The 15,143-nt window shown below is 41.4% G+C and overlaps 1 protein-coding gene across 2 annotated transcripts in view; it reads right to left on the bottom strand.

Annotated features, from left to right (window-relative positions):
* The window catches only part of LOC118376122 (serine-rich adhesin for platelets-like), a 13,379-nt gene extending 10,811 nt beyond the window's left edge, over nt 1-2,568 (bottom strand). For both annotated transcript variants that reach the window (XM_052500461.1, XM_052500462.1), the window contains exons 1-2: nt 1,844-2,568; nt 1,336-1,467 (exon numbers count right to left, since the gene is read on the bottom strand). The gene's annotated coding sequence lies outside the window, so the exon portion shown is untranslated. The remainder of the gene's footprint in view (nt 1-1,335; nt 1,468-1,843) is intronic.
* Nucleotides 2,569-15,143: the final 12,575 nt, after the last annotated feature.

The raw sequence follows: 15,143 nt of genomic DNA, 5'->3' as shown, positions 1-15,143 counted from the left end.
TAGTCTCTCACCCTCTTTCCCCTTCTCTAGTCTCTCACTCTCTCTCCTGTCGTCTCTCACTCTCTCTCCCCTTCTCTAGTCTCTCACTCTCTCTCCCCTTCTCTAGTCTTTCCTCCTCTCCCCTTCTCTAGTCTTTCCTCCTCTCCCCTTCTCTTGTCTTTCCTCCTCTCCCCTTCTCTAGTCTCTCACTCTCTCTCCCGTTCTCTAGTCTTTCACTCTCTCCCCTTCTCTTGTCTGTCCTCCTCTCGCCTTCTCTAGTCGTTCCTCCTCTCCCCTTCTCTAGTCTTTCCTCCTCTCCCCTTCTCTAGTCTTTCCTCCTCTCCCCTTCTCTTGTCTTTCCTCCTCTCCCCTTTCTCTTGTCCTTCCTCTTCTCCCCTTCTCTTGTCTTTCCTCCTCTCCCCTTCTCTAGTCTTTCCTCCTCTCCCCTTCTCTAGTCTTTCCTCATCTCCCCTTCTCTTGTCTTTCCTCCTCTCCCCTTCTCTAGTCTTTCCTCCTCTCCCCTTCTCTAGTATTTCCTCATCTCCCCTTCTCCAGTCTTTCCTCCTCTCCCCTTCTCTTGTCTTTCCTCCTCTCCCCTTCTCTTGTCTTTCCTCCTCTCCCCTTCTCTCTCTGTTCCTCTCATGATTTATGTTCATGTTTACCTGGGATTGTTTAGCAATAGTGGAAAAGTGGAACTAATAATTAATGCCATAAATCACACTTGTAATAACTTGTCTTTATCATGTAATTGTCATGTCTTGAGACAGATGTACGTACGCACGCATGCACACCACACACACAAATGTGTTTTTCTGTCCTCGTGGGGACCTAAAATTTATTTCCATTCAAAATCATATTTTCCCTAACACCTGACCCTAACCCTAACCTCTAATCCTAGTTCTAACACCTAACCCTGAACCTGACCCTAACCCTAACCCCTAACCCTAGGTCTAACCCTAACCTTAACCCCTACCCCTTTCCCCGAACCCTAGTTCTAAACATAAACCTAGTCCTAACCATAACCCTAACCCCTTACCCCGAACCCTTGTTCTAACCATAACCCTAACCCATAACCCTAACCCTAGTTCTAACGCTAACCCTAACCCTAACCACTTAACCCTTACCCCTACCCCTAACCTCTAACCCCTAATCCCTAACCCCTAAATGCGTGCGTGTGCGTGCGTGCGTGTGTGTGCGTGTGTGTGTGTGTGTGTGTGTGTGTGCGTGCGTGCGTGTGTGTGTGTGTGTGTGTGTGTGTGTGTGTGTGTGTGTGTGTGTGTGTGTGTGTGTGTGTGTGTGTGTGTGTGTGTGTGTGTGTGTGTGTGTGTGTGTGTGTGTGTGTGTGGGGTGTCTCACCTGTCTATTCTATCCCCCTGCTGTTGGTACTGAGTGGTGTTGGAGCGCACTGATCACTTTCCACTTTGTTTTCACAACGATTGTTCTCCTGGGATTGCTTCACATCTTGGTGTCTCCAAGGCAACAACACACCTAAGTATCCATGGAAACCAATTGATTTATTACATAATGATCTGCTCCAGCCACTAAACACTCTGATACATAAAGGCTGTCATTACGCTGCTGACTGATATGCCAGCTAACACACCAACACAGACAGAGATCTGACAATAATCTAACATAGATACGCCCATAACTCTCACTGATGTTGGCGGAACAAGTCAATCATGTATGTCACAGAGCAACAATCTCTCTGGCATACATCTATCTGATGACATCTGTCTCTGCCCGGACTAATGTAACCAATCACAACCTGTCCAAATAATCCCACTAAAAATCTGATTATCCTCCCTGATTCTGAACATAATCTGGTCACTGAGAAAGATAAAGTAATCAGAGAGTACTATACCTCAGGGATATGCAGTGATTACCATCTCAACAACACTGGTGTGTCCTGTCCTGGGCTGGCCTGTCCTGGGCTGGCCTGTCCTGGGCTGGCCTGTCCTGGGCTGGCCTGTCCTGGGCTGGCCTGTCCTGGGCTGGTCTGTCCTGGGCTGGCCTGTCCTGGGCTGGCCTGTCCTGGGCTGGCCTGTCCTGGGCTGGCCTGTCCTGGGCTGGCCTGTCCTGGGCTGGCCTGTCCTGGGCTGGCCTGTCCTGGGCTGGCCTGTCCTGGTGTGTCCTGTCCTGGGCTGGCCTGTCCTTGCTGCTACAGTTAAATCCAATGTGACCACAGTATAGCTTAAAGCCTTTGGCTCTCTTTGGCACGGAAGTCATGTAAGGATTTTCTGTCTGTCTGTCTGTCTGTCTGTCTGTCTGTCTGTCTGTCTGTCTGTCTGTCTGTCTGTCTGTCTGTCTGTCTGTCTGTCTGTATCTGCCTGTTTACTTGTCTATTCGTCACTCTCTATCTCTCTGTCTGTTCGTCACTCTCTATCTCTCTGTCTGTTCGTCACTCTCTATCTCTCTGTCTGTTCGTCACTCTCTATCTCTCTGTCTGTTCGTCACTCTCTATCTCTCCGTCTGTCCATCTTCTGTTTTTCTTTCTTTCATTCTCTTTCTCCCTCCCCTTTTCTCCCGCCCAGTCCAGGGGCCCTACAGGAGGGAGAAACAAGCCATACACAAGCTGCAACGCCTTTCCTGTAGAAAAGACTTGTTTGGCTGTAAGGCTTACTAAGCCCTGTATCATACCAGGACAACGTGGCAGGACATGCTATAAGCAAAGTTCTTCTGTGGTAGTCATTCCTCTATCACAGAGGTCAGTGCCAAGTTCAACAGACCGCAGGGAAGATTCTCTCAATGTTTTCCCTTTTTTTTTCTCTCCCACAGGTCAGGAGAGGACATCCTGCATTAAGATCAAAATCAGTGCATCGATGTCAACAAGGAAAAATAGGTGAACATGTTCTAGTCACAGATACACGCAATGTTGTAGGCTGCCTAAATCCTCCAAATGATGACATCACTGGAATACATACAGCACCCAAACCAAACATCCCTCCTGAAAGAAAGCTTCAGATCGCGTTCTGAGTAAATACAACTTGGTCAAACCACTCTGCACTCTACAGCTGTCTGCATGTGCTTCAAGGCTTCACTCTGCACATATCTAATCATACCTGAAGGCTTTATAGATTATACCTGTAGGCTCTATAGATCATACCTGTAGACTCTATAGATCATACCTGAAGGCTCTCTAGATCATACCTGTAGACTCTATAGATCATACCTGAAGGCTCTCTAGATCATACCTGTAGACTCTATAGATCATACCTGTAGACTCTATATATCATACCTGTAGACTCTATAGATCATACCTGTAGACTCTATAGATCATACCTGTAGACTATATAGATCATACCTGTAGACTCTATATATCATACCTGTAGACTCTATAGATCATACCTGTAGACTCTATAGATCATACCTGTAGACTCTATAGATCATACCTGTAGACTCTATATATCATACCTGTAGACTCTATAGATCATACCTGTAGACTCTATAGATCATACCTGTAGACTCTATAGATCATACCAGTAGACTCTATATATCATACCTGTAGACTCTATATATCATACCTGTAGACTCTATAGATCATACCTGTAGACTCTATAGATCATACCTGTAGACTCTATATATCATACCTGTAGACTCTATAGATCATACCTGTAGACTCTATAGATCATACCTGTAGACTCTATATATCATACCTGTAGACTCTATAGATCAGACCTGTAGGCTCTATAGATCATACCTGTAGACTCTCTAGATTATACCTGTAGGCTCTATAGATCATACCTGTAGACTCTCTAGATTATACCTGTAGGCTCTATAGATCATACCTGTAGACTCTATAGATCATACCTGTAGACTCTATATATAATACCTGTAGACTCTATAGATCATACCTGTAGACTCTATAGATCATACCTGTAGACTCTATATATCACACCAATAGACTCTATATATCATACCTGTAGACTCTATAGATCATACCTGTAGACTCTATATATCATACCTGTTGACTCTATAGATCATACCTGTAGACTCTATAGATCACACCTTTAGACTCTATAGATCATACCTGTAGACTCTATAGATCATACCTGTAGATTCTATTGATCATACCTGAAGAATCTATAGATCATACCTGTAGACTCTATAGATCATACCTGTAGACTCTATAGATCATACCTGTAGACTCTATATATCATACCTGTAGACTCTATAGATCATACCTGTAGACTCTATTGATCATACTTGAAGACTCTATAGATCATACCTGTAGACTCTATAGATCATACCTGTAGACTCTATAGATCATACTTGTAGACTATAGATCACACCTGAAGACTCTATATATCATATCTGTAGACTCTATATATCATACCTGTAGACTCTATTGATCATACCTGAAGACTCTATATATCATATCTGTAGACTCTATAGATCATACCTGTAGACTCTATAGATCATACCTGTAGACTCTATAGATCATACCTGTAGACTCTATATATCATACCTGTAGACTCTATATATCATACCTGTAGACTCTATAGATCATACCTGTAGACTCTATAGATCATACCTGTAGACTCTATAGATCATACCTGTAGACTCTATATATCATACCTGTAGACTCTATAGATCATATAGATCATACCTGTAGACTCTATATATCATACCTGTAGACTCTATAGATCAGACCTGTAGGCTCTATAGATCATACCTGTAGACTCTCTAGATTATAGGCTCTATAGATCAGGCTCTATAGATCATACCTGTAGGCTCTATAGATCATACCTGTAGACTCTATAGATCATCCTGTAGACTAGATTATACCTGATCAGGCTCTATAGATCATACCTGTAGACTCTATAGATCATACCTGTAGACTCTATATATCATACCTGTAGACTCTATAGATCATACCTGTCTATAGATCATACCTGACTCTATAGATCATACCTGTAGACTCTATATCAGACTCTATAGATCATGTAGACTCTATATATCATACCTGTAGACTCTATAGATCATACCTGTAGACTCTATAGATCATACCTGTAGACTCTATAGATCATACCTGTAGAGACTCTATAGATCATACCTGTAGACTCTATAGATCATACCTGTAGACTCTATAGATCATACCTGTAGACTCTATAGATCATACCTGTAGACTCTATAGATCATACCTGTAGACTCTATAGATCATACCAGTGTAGACTCTATATATCATACCTGTAGACTCTATAGATCATACCTGTAGACTCTATAGATCATACCTGTAGACTCTATAGATCATACCTGTAGACTCTATATATCATACCTGTAGACTCTATAGATCATACCTGTAGACTCTATAGATCATACCTGTAGACTCTATATATCATACCTGTAGACTCTATAGATCAGACCTGTAGGCTCTATAGATCATACCTGTAGACTCTATAGATCACACCTAGATCTATACATACCTGTAGACTCTATAGATCATACCTGTAGACTATTGATCATCTAGATTATCACCTGTAGGCTCTATAGATCATACCTGTAGACTCTATAGATCATACCTGTAGACTCTATATATAATACCTGTAGACTCTATAGATCATACCTGTAGACTCTATAGATCATACCTGTAGACTCTATATATCACACCTAATATCATACCTGACTCTATATCATACATCTATATATCCTGTAGACTCTATAGATCATACCTGTAGACTCTATAGATCATACCTGTAGACTCTATAGATCTACCTAGATCATACATACCTGTAGACTCTATAGATCATACCTGTAGACTCTATATCATCATATAGATCCTGTAGACTCATATAGATCAGACATACCTGTAGACTCTATAGATCATACCTGTAGACTCTATAGATCAGACCTGATCTATAGATCATACCTGTAGACTCTCTAGATTATACCTGTAGGCTCTATAGATCATACCTAGATCATACCTGTAGACTCTCTAGATTATACCTGTAGGCTCTATAGATCATACCTGTAGACTCTATAGATCATACCTGTAGACTCTATATATAATACCTGTAGACTCTATAGATCATACCTGTAGACTCTATAGATCATACCTGTAGACTCTATATATCACACCAATAGACTCTATATATCATACCTGTAGACTCTATAGATCATACCTGTAGACTCTATATATCATACCTGTTGACTCTATAGATCATACCTGTAGACTCTATAGATCACACCTTTAGACTCTATAGATCATACCTGTAGACTCTATAGATCATACCTGTAGATTCTATTGATCATACCTGAAGAATCTATAGATCATACCTGTAGACTCTATAGATCATACCTGTAGACTCTATAGATCATACCTGTAGACTCTATATATCATACCTGTAGACTCTATAGATCATACCTGTAGACTCTATTGATCATACTTGAAGACTCTATAGATCATACCTGTAGACTCTATAGATCATACCTGTAGACTCTATAGATCATACTTGTAGACTATAGATCACACCTGAAGACTCTATATATCATATCTGTAGACTCTATATATCATACCTGTAGACTCTATTGATCATACCTGAAGACTCTATATATCATATCTGTAGACTCTATAGATCATACCTGTAGACTCTATAGATCATACCTGTAGACTCTATAGATCATACCTGTAGACTCTATATATCATACCTGTAGACTCTATATATCATACCTGTAGACTCTATAGATCATACCTGTAGACTCTATAGATCATACCTGTAGACTCTATAGATCATACCTGTAGACTCTATATATCATACCTGTAGACTCTATAGATCATACCTGTAGACTCTATATATCATACCTGTAGACTCTATAGATCAGACCTGTAGGCTCTATAGATCATACCTGTAGACTCTCTAGATTATACCTGTAGGCTCTATAGATCATACCTGTAGACTCTCTAGATTATACCTGTAGGCTCTATAGATCATACCTGTAGACTCTATAGATCATACCTGTAGACTCTATATATAATACCTGTAGACTCTATAGATCATACCTGTAGACTCTATAGATCATACCTGTAGACTCTATATATCATACCTATAGACTCTATATATCATACCTGTAGACTCTATAGATCATACCTGTAGACTCTATTGATCATACCTGTAGACTCTATAGATCATACCTGTAGACTCTATAGATCATACCTGTAGACTCTATTGATCATAACTCTATGACAGGTCAGCTCTACGGATAATTCCAATGAAAGCTCAGAGGCCTGTCATAAGACAGATGTACCGTACCAGTCAAATGTTTGGACACACCTACACATTCAAGGGTTTTTATTTTCTACATTGTAGAATAATAGTAAAGACATCAAACCTACCTTCTGTCTTCTGTATACCAACCCTACCTTGTCACAACACGACTGATTGGCTCAAACGCATTACAGTTTTTTTTCAATTGCTAACAAGCATCGGTCAATACTGAAGCCACTTTTTCAAAACTCCTCACACAGTCTGCATTACCAACACGCATGTCACGTTCTGACCTTAGTTCCTTTGTTTTGTCTTTGTTTTGGGATGGTCAGGGTGTGAGTTGGGGTGGGCAGTCTATGTTCTTTTTTCTATGATTTGGGATTTCTGTGTTTGGCCTGGTATGGTTCTCAATCAGAGGCAGCTGTCAATCGTTGTCCCTGATTGAGAACCATACTTAGGCAGCCTGTTTTCACCCTTGGGTTGTGGGTGATTATTTTCTGTTGTTTGTCTTCACCAGACGGGACTGTTTTGTTGTTTAGTATTTCAGTGTTCAGTTTGATTGATGAAATATTAACATTGTGAACCCAGACCACGCTGAGCTTTGGTCCTCACCTTCTTCCACCGACAACGGCCCTGACAACGCATCTGAGGGCCAAACAGTTCATCTCACCTCCAAAACTCACTCAAACCACCAAAACACTTCATACATGTCTCAAAATAAGCTCGTTGGACCAGAACACTCCGAAAGCATACACCATCACGCATAATACACTGTCCTAAAAAACACTAACAACAGGGAGCATTACATAAATGATTCACTTTTCTCTTTGAAGTGTGAAAGATTTTTCACATAAATCAGTATTTTATTATATAATAAGAATAACACCTTTTCACTTTACTGACTGTACTAAAGTATAAGTAACTAGAATCAATCAGAAAGGCAGCAGTTTGCTTCAATCGCCTAGATTTTTTTTCTATATCTTTGCATATAGTCATTTACTTGTGAAAAATAAAACATTTGAAACAAAAAACGACTTCCTTAAATTCCAGGGCTGCAATAATAATAATTTAAAAAACATTATCAACATGTATACAACATGTATATCAACATAATCACTCATACTGCACAGTACTGTGAGGGTTCTAGTTCTCATCAACATGTATAGTATAATCACTCATACTGCACAGTACTGTGAGGGTTCTAGTTCTCATCAACATGTATACTATAATCACTCATACTGATACTGCACAGTACTGTGAGGGTTCTAGTTCTCATCAACATGTATACAACATGTATATCAACATAATCACTCATACTGCACAGTACTGTGAGGGTTCTAGTTCTCATCAACATGTATACAACATGTATATCAACATAATCACTCATACTGCACAGTACTGTGAGGGTTCTAGTTCTCATCAACATGTATACCATAATCACTCATACTGCACAGTACTGTGAGGGTTCTAGTTCTCATCAACATGTATACAACATGTATATCAACATAATCACTCATACTGCACAGTACTGTGAGGGTTCTAGTTCTCATCAACATGTATACAACATGTATATCAACATAATCACTCATACTGCACAGTACTGTGAGGGTTCTAGTTCTCATCAACATGTATACCATAATCACTCATACTGCACAGTACTGTGAGGGTTCTAGTTCTCATCAACATGTATACAACATGTATATCAACATAATCACTCATACTGCACATTACTGTGAGGGTTATAGTTCTCATCAACATGTATACTATAATCACTCATACTGCACAGTACTGTGAGTGTTCTAGTTCTCATCAACATGTATACCATAATCACTCATACTGCACAGTACTGTGAGGGTTCTAGTTCTCATCAACATGTATAGTATAATCACTCATACTGCACAGTACTGTGAGGGTTCTGGTTCTCATCAACATGTATACCATAATCACTCATACTGTACAGTACTGTGAGGGTTCTAGTTCTCATCAACATGTATAGTATAATCACTCATACTGTACAGTACTGTGAGGGTTCTAGTTCTCATCAACATGTATAGTATAACACTCATACTGCACAGTACTGTGAGGGTTCTAGTTCTCATCAACATGTATAGTATAATCACTCATACTGTACAGTACTGTGAGGGTTCTAGTTATCATCAACATGTATAGTATAACACTCATACTGTACAGTACTGTGAGGGTTCTAGTTCTCATCAACATGTATAGTATAATCACTCATACTGTACAGTACTGTGAGGGTTCTAGTTCTCATCAACATGTATAGTATAATCACTCATACTGTACAGTACTGTGAGGGTTCTTGTTCTCATCAACATGTATAGTATAATCACTCATACTGTACAGTACTGTGAGGGTTCTAGTTCTCACCAACATGTATACTATAATCACTCATACTGTACAGTACTGTGAGGGTTCTAGTTCTCATCAACATGTATAGTATAACACTCATACTGCACAGTACTGTGAGGGTTCTAGTTCTCATCAACATGTATAGTATAATCACTCATACTGTACAGTACTGTGAGGGTTCTAGTTCTCATCAACATGTATAGTATAATCACTCATACTGCACAGTACTGGGAGGTTTCTAGTTCTCATCAACATGTATAGTATAATCACTCATACTGTACAGTACTGTGAGGGTTCTAGTTCTCATCAACATGTATAGTATAATCACTCATACTGTACAGTACTGTGAGGGTTCTAGTTCTCATCAACATGTATAGTATAATCACTCATACTGTACAGTACTGTGAGTGTTCTAGTTCTCATCAACATGTATAGTATAACACTCATACTGTACAGTACTGTGAGGGTTCTAGTTCTCATCAACATGTATAGTATAATCACTCATACTGTACAGTACTGTGAGGGTTCTAGTTCTCATCAACATGTATAGTATAATCACTCATACTGTACAGTACTGTGAGGGTTCTTGTTCTCATCAACATGTATAGTATAATCACTCATACTGTACAGTACTGTGAGGGTTCTAGTTCTCACCAACATGTATACTATAATCACTCATACTGTACAGTACTGTGAGGGTTCTAGTTCTCATCAACATGTATAGTATAACACTCATACTGCACAGTACTGTGAGGGTTATAGTTCTCATCAACATGTATAGTATAATCACTCATACTGTACAGTACTGTGAGGGTTCTAGTTCTCATCAACATGTATAGTATAATCACTCATACTGCACAGTACTGTGAGGGTTATAGTTCTCATCAACATGTATAGTATAATCACTCATACTGTACAGTACTGTGAGTGTTCTAGTTCTCATCAACATGTATAGTATAACACTCATACTGTACAGTACTGTGAGGGTTCTAGTTCTCATCAACATGTATAGTATAATCACTCATACTGTACAGTACTGTGAGGGTTCTAGTTCTCACCAAACATGTATAGTATAACACTCATACTGTACAGTACTGTGAGGGTTCTAGTTCTCATCAACATGTATAGTATAACACTCATACTGCACAGTACTGTGAGGGTTCTAGTTCTCATCAACATATATAGTATAATCACTCATACTGTACAGTACTGTGAGGGTTCTAGTTCTCATCAACATGTATAGTATAACACTCATACTGTACAGTACTGTGAGGGTTCTAGTTCTCATCAACATGTATAGTATAATCACTCATACTGTACAGTACTGTGAGGGTTCTAGTTCTCATCAACATGTATAGTATAATCACTCATACTGTACAGTACTGTGAGGGTTCTTGTTCTCATCAACATGTATAGTATAATCACTCATACTGTACAGTACTGTGAGGGTTCTAGTTCTCACCAACATGTATACTATAATCACTCATACTGTACAGTACTGTGAGGGTTCTAGTTCTCATCAACATGTATAGTATAACACTCATACTGCACAGTACTGTGAGGGTTCTAGTTCTCATCAACATGTATAGTATAATCACTCATACTGTACAGTACTGTGAGGGTTCTAGTTCTCATCAACATGTATAGTATAACACTCATACTGTACAGTACTGTGATGGTTCTAGTTCTCATCAACATGTATAGTATAATCACTCATACTGTACAGTACTGTGAGGGTTCTAGTTCTCATCAACATGTATAGTATAACACTCATACTGTACAGTACTGTGAGGGTTCTAGTTCTCATCAACATGTATAGTATAATCACTCATACTGTACAGTACTGTGAGGGTTCTAGTTCTCATCAACATGTCTAGTATAATCACTCATACTGCACAGAAGTGTCTCCACACCCTGCCAGTCTTCAGGAGAAGTGTCTCCACACCCTGCCAGTCTTCAGGAGAAGTGTCTCCACACCCTGCCAGTCTTCAGGAGAAGTGTCTCCACATCCTGGCAGTGTTCAGGAGAAGTGTCTCCACACCCTGTCAGTCTTCAGGAGAAGTGTCTCCACACCCTGCTAGTCTTCAGGAGAAGTGTCTCCACACCCTGACAGTCTTCAGGAGAAGTGTCTCCACACCCTGCTAGTCTTCAGGAGAAGTGTCTCCACACCCTGTCAGTCTTCAGGAGAAGTGTCTCCACACCCTGGCAGTGTTCAGGAGAAGTGTCTCCACACCCTACCAGTCTTCAGGAGAAGTGTCTCCACACCCTGCCAGTCTTCAGGAGAAGTGTCTCCACACTCTACCAGTCTTCAGGAGAAGTGTCTCCACACCCTGCCAGTCTTCAGGAGAAGTGTCTCCACACCCTGCCAGTCTTCAGGAGAAGTGTCTCCACACCCTGGCAGTCTTCAGGAGATGTGTCTCCACACCCTGCCAGTCTTCAGGAGAAGTGTCTCCACACCCTGCCAGTCTTCAGGAGAAGGGTCTCCACACCCTGCCAGTCTTCAGGAGAAGTGTCTCCACACCCTGCCAGTCTTCAGGAGAAGTGTCTCCACACCCTGTCAGTCTTCAGGAGAAGTGTCTCCACACCCTGCCAGTCTTCAGGAGAAGGGTCTCCACACCCTGCCAGTCTTCAGGAGAAGTGTCTCCACACCCTGCCAGTCTTCAGGAGAAGTGTCTCCACACCCTGCCAGTCTTCAGGAGAAGTGTCTCCACACCCTGCCAGTCTTCAGGAGAAGTGTCTCCACACCCTGCCAGTCTTCAGGAGAAGTGTCTCCACATCCTGGCAGTGTTCAGGAGAAGTGTCTCCACACCCTGTCAGTCTTCAGGAGAAGTGTCTCCACACCCTGCTAGTCTTCAGGAGAAGTGTCTCCACACCCTGACAGTCTTCAGGAGAAGTGTCTCCACACCCTGCTAGTCTTCAGGAGAAGTGTCTCCACACCCTGTCAGTCTTCAGGAGAAGTGTCTCCACACCCTGGCAGTGTTCAGGAGAAGTGTCTCCACACCCTACCAGTCTTCAGGAGAAGTGTCTCCACACCCTGCCAGTCTTCAGGAGAAGTGTCTCCACACTCTACCAGTCTTCAGGAGAAGTGTCTCCACACCCTGCCAGTCTTCAGGAGAAGTGTCTCCACACCCTGCCAGTCTTCAGGAGAAGTGTCTCCACACCCTGGCAGTCTTCAGGAGATGTGTCTCCACACCCTGCCAGTCTTCAGGAGAAGTGTCTCCACACCCTGCCAGTCTTCAGGAGAAGGGTCTCCACACCCTGCCAGTCTTCAGGAGAAGTGTCTCCACACCCTGCCAGTCTTCAGGAGAAGTGTCTCCACACCCTGTCAGTCTTCAGGAGAAGTGTCTCCACACCCTGCCAGTCTTCAGGAGAAGGGTCTCCACACCCTGCCAGTCTTCAGGAGAAGTGTCTCCACACCCTGCCAGTCTTCAGGAGAAGTGTCTCCACACCCTGCCAGTCTTCAGGAGAAGTGTCTCCACACCCTGCCAGTCTTCAGGAGAAGTGTCTCCACACCCTGCCAGTCTTCAGGAGAAGGGTCTCCACACCCTGCCAGTCTTCAGGAGAAGTGTCTCCACACCCTGCCAGTCTTCAGGAGAAGTGTCTCCACACCCTGCCAGTCTTCAGGAGAAGTGTCTCCACACCCTGCCAATCTTCAGGAGAAGTGTCTCCACACCCTGCCAGTCTTCAGGAAAAGTGTCTCCACACCCTGCCAGTCTTCAGGAGAAGTGTCTCCACACCCTGCCAGTCTTCATGAGAAGTGTCTCCACACCCTGCCAGTCTTCAGGAGAAGTGTCTCCACACCCTGTCAGTCTTCAGGAGTAGTGTCTCCACACCCTGCCAGTCTTCAGGAGAAGTGTCTCCACACCCTGTCAGTCTTCAGGAGAAGGGTCTCCACACCCTGCCAGTCTTCAGGAGAAGTGTCTCCACACCCTGCATTCATGGCATCCAGTAAGGACATCTGGTCATGTGGTTTGTGTAACAGTGCTGCACACATTGGGATGTTAGCTCCTCTCTGGCCTGGGACATCATCTACGGTTGCTCTCTGTCCAATCACATGTCTTCCCCTGCGGAGTGTTTTTGCCAGGTTGAATCCAGCTTCATCCACAAAGATGAATGTATGTGCAGTTTGCCTGGCTTCCATCTTCATTACTCTCTAAAATACAGTAAATCCACAGTTTCACAGTACTTTACATTATGTATAGCTGGGTATGTACCCTGTTTGGTTATTAAACATTGTGCTGACCGTATACACATTCCCAACAGTGATATTGTCTGCCAGCACTCTGTCCCGGATTTCCCGCAGTTTTATTGCATTGTTGCCAATTACCATGTCAACGATGACAATATCCTGCCCTTCTGATAATATTCTGCCTCCGCCTCCTGTGGGAGGCAACCTTTGGATCCTACTGAAAAACACAAAACAATCAATATATTTCTAAATGTCAGTACATGTAAAAATGTGAACATACTGTATTGTACCTGTAATATGTAGTTAAATTATTATTGAAGGATGCACATCTCATCTGTTGTTTTGCTGGAAAATGTGTACTATTAATTAGGGATAGGTGTACCGCTAGCGGGACACAAGCCGACAACATCCGTTGAAATTGGAGGGCGCGCAATTCAAATAAATATTCGTAATATTAAACATTCATGAACATACAAGTATCTTATATAATTTAAAAGCTTAACTTCTTGTTAATCTAACTGTGTTGTCAGTTTTCAAAAAGGTTTTACGGTGAAAGCATACAAGTCGCTCTGGATAAGAGCGTCTGCTAAATGACTTAAATGTAAATGTAATGTGATTGTCTGAGCACGGCGCCCCACATCAACATATTTTTAAACCAGCACAGGCTTCACAAAATCACAAATACCGATGAAATAAATCACTTCCCTTTGAAGATCTACCTCTGTCTGCAATCCCAAGGGTCCCAGCAACAACATGAATGGTCGTTTTGTTCAATAAAATCCTTCTTTATATCCCAAAAAGTCTGTTTAGTTGGCGCCATTGATTTCAGAAATCCACTCGTTCAACATGCAGACAAAGGAGTCCAAGAAGCTACCGCTAAACTTCGTCCAAACAAGTCAAATGGCGTTTCTATTTAATCCTCAGGTAATTTAATCCTCAGGTAAATCCTCAGGTAATTTAATCCTCAGGTAAATCCTCAGGTAATTTAATCCTCAGGTAATTTAATCCTCAGGTAAATCCTCAGGTAATTTAATCCTCAGGTAAATCCTCAGGTAATTTAATCCTCAGGTAAATCCTCAGGTAATTTAATCCTCAGGTTATTTAATCCTCAGGTAATTTAATCCTCAGGTAATTTAATCCTCAGGTAAATCCTCAGGTAAATCCTCAGGTAATTTAATCCTCAAGTAATTTAATCCTCAAGTAATTTAATCCTCAGGTAATTTAATCCTCAAGTAATTTAATCCTCAGGTAATTTAATCGTCAGGTAATTTAATCCTCAAGTAATTTAATCCTCAATTAATTTAATCCTCAAGTAATTTAATCCTCAGGTAATTTAATCCTCAGGTAATTTAATCCTCAAGTAAATCCTCAGGTAAATCCTCAGGTAATTTAATCCTCAA

This window comes from Oncorhynchus keta, chromosome 4 (genome assembly GCF_023373465.1).
Source record: "Oncorhynchus keta strain PuntledgeMale-10-30-2019 chromosome 4, Oket_V2, whole genome shotgun sequence".
In the NCBI taxonomy this organism is placed as follows: Eukaryota; Metazoa; Chordata; class Actinopteri; order Salmoniformes; family Salmonidae; genus Oncorhynchus; species Oncorhynchus keta.
Note: the sequence above shows the minus strand (reverse complement) of the source record. Positions and strands in the feature narration are given on the sequence as shown.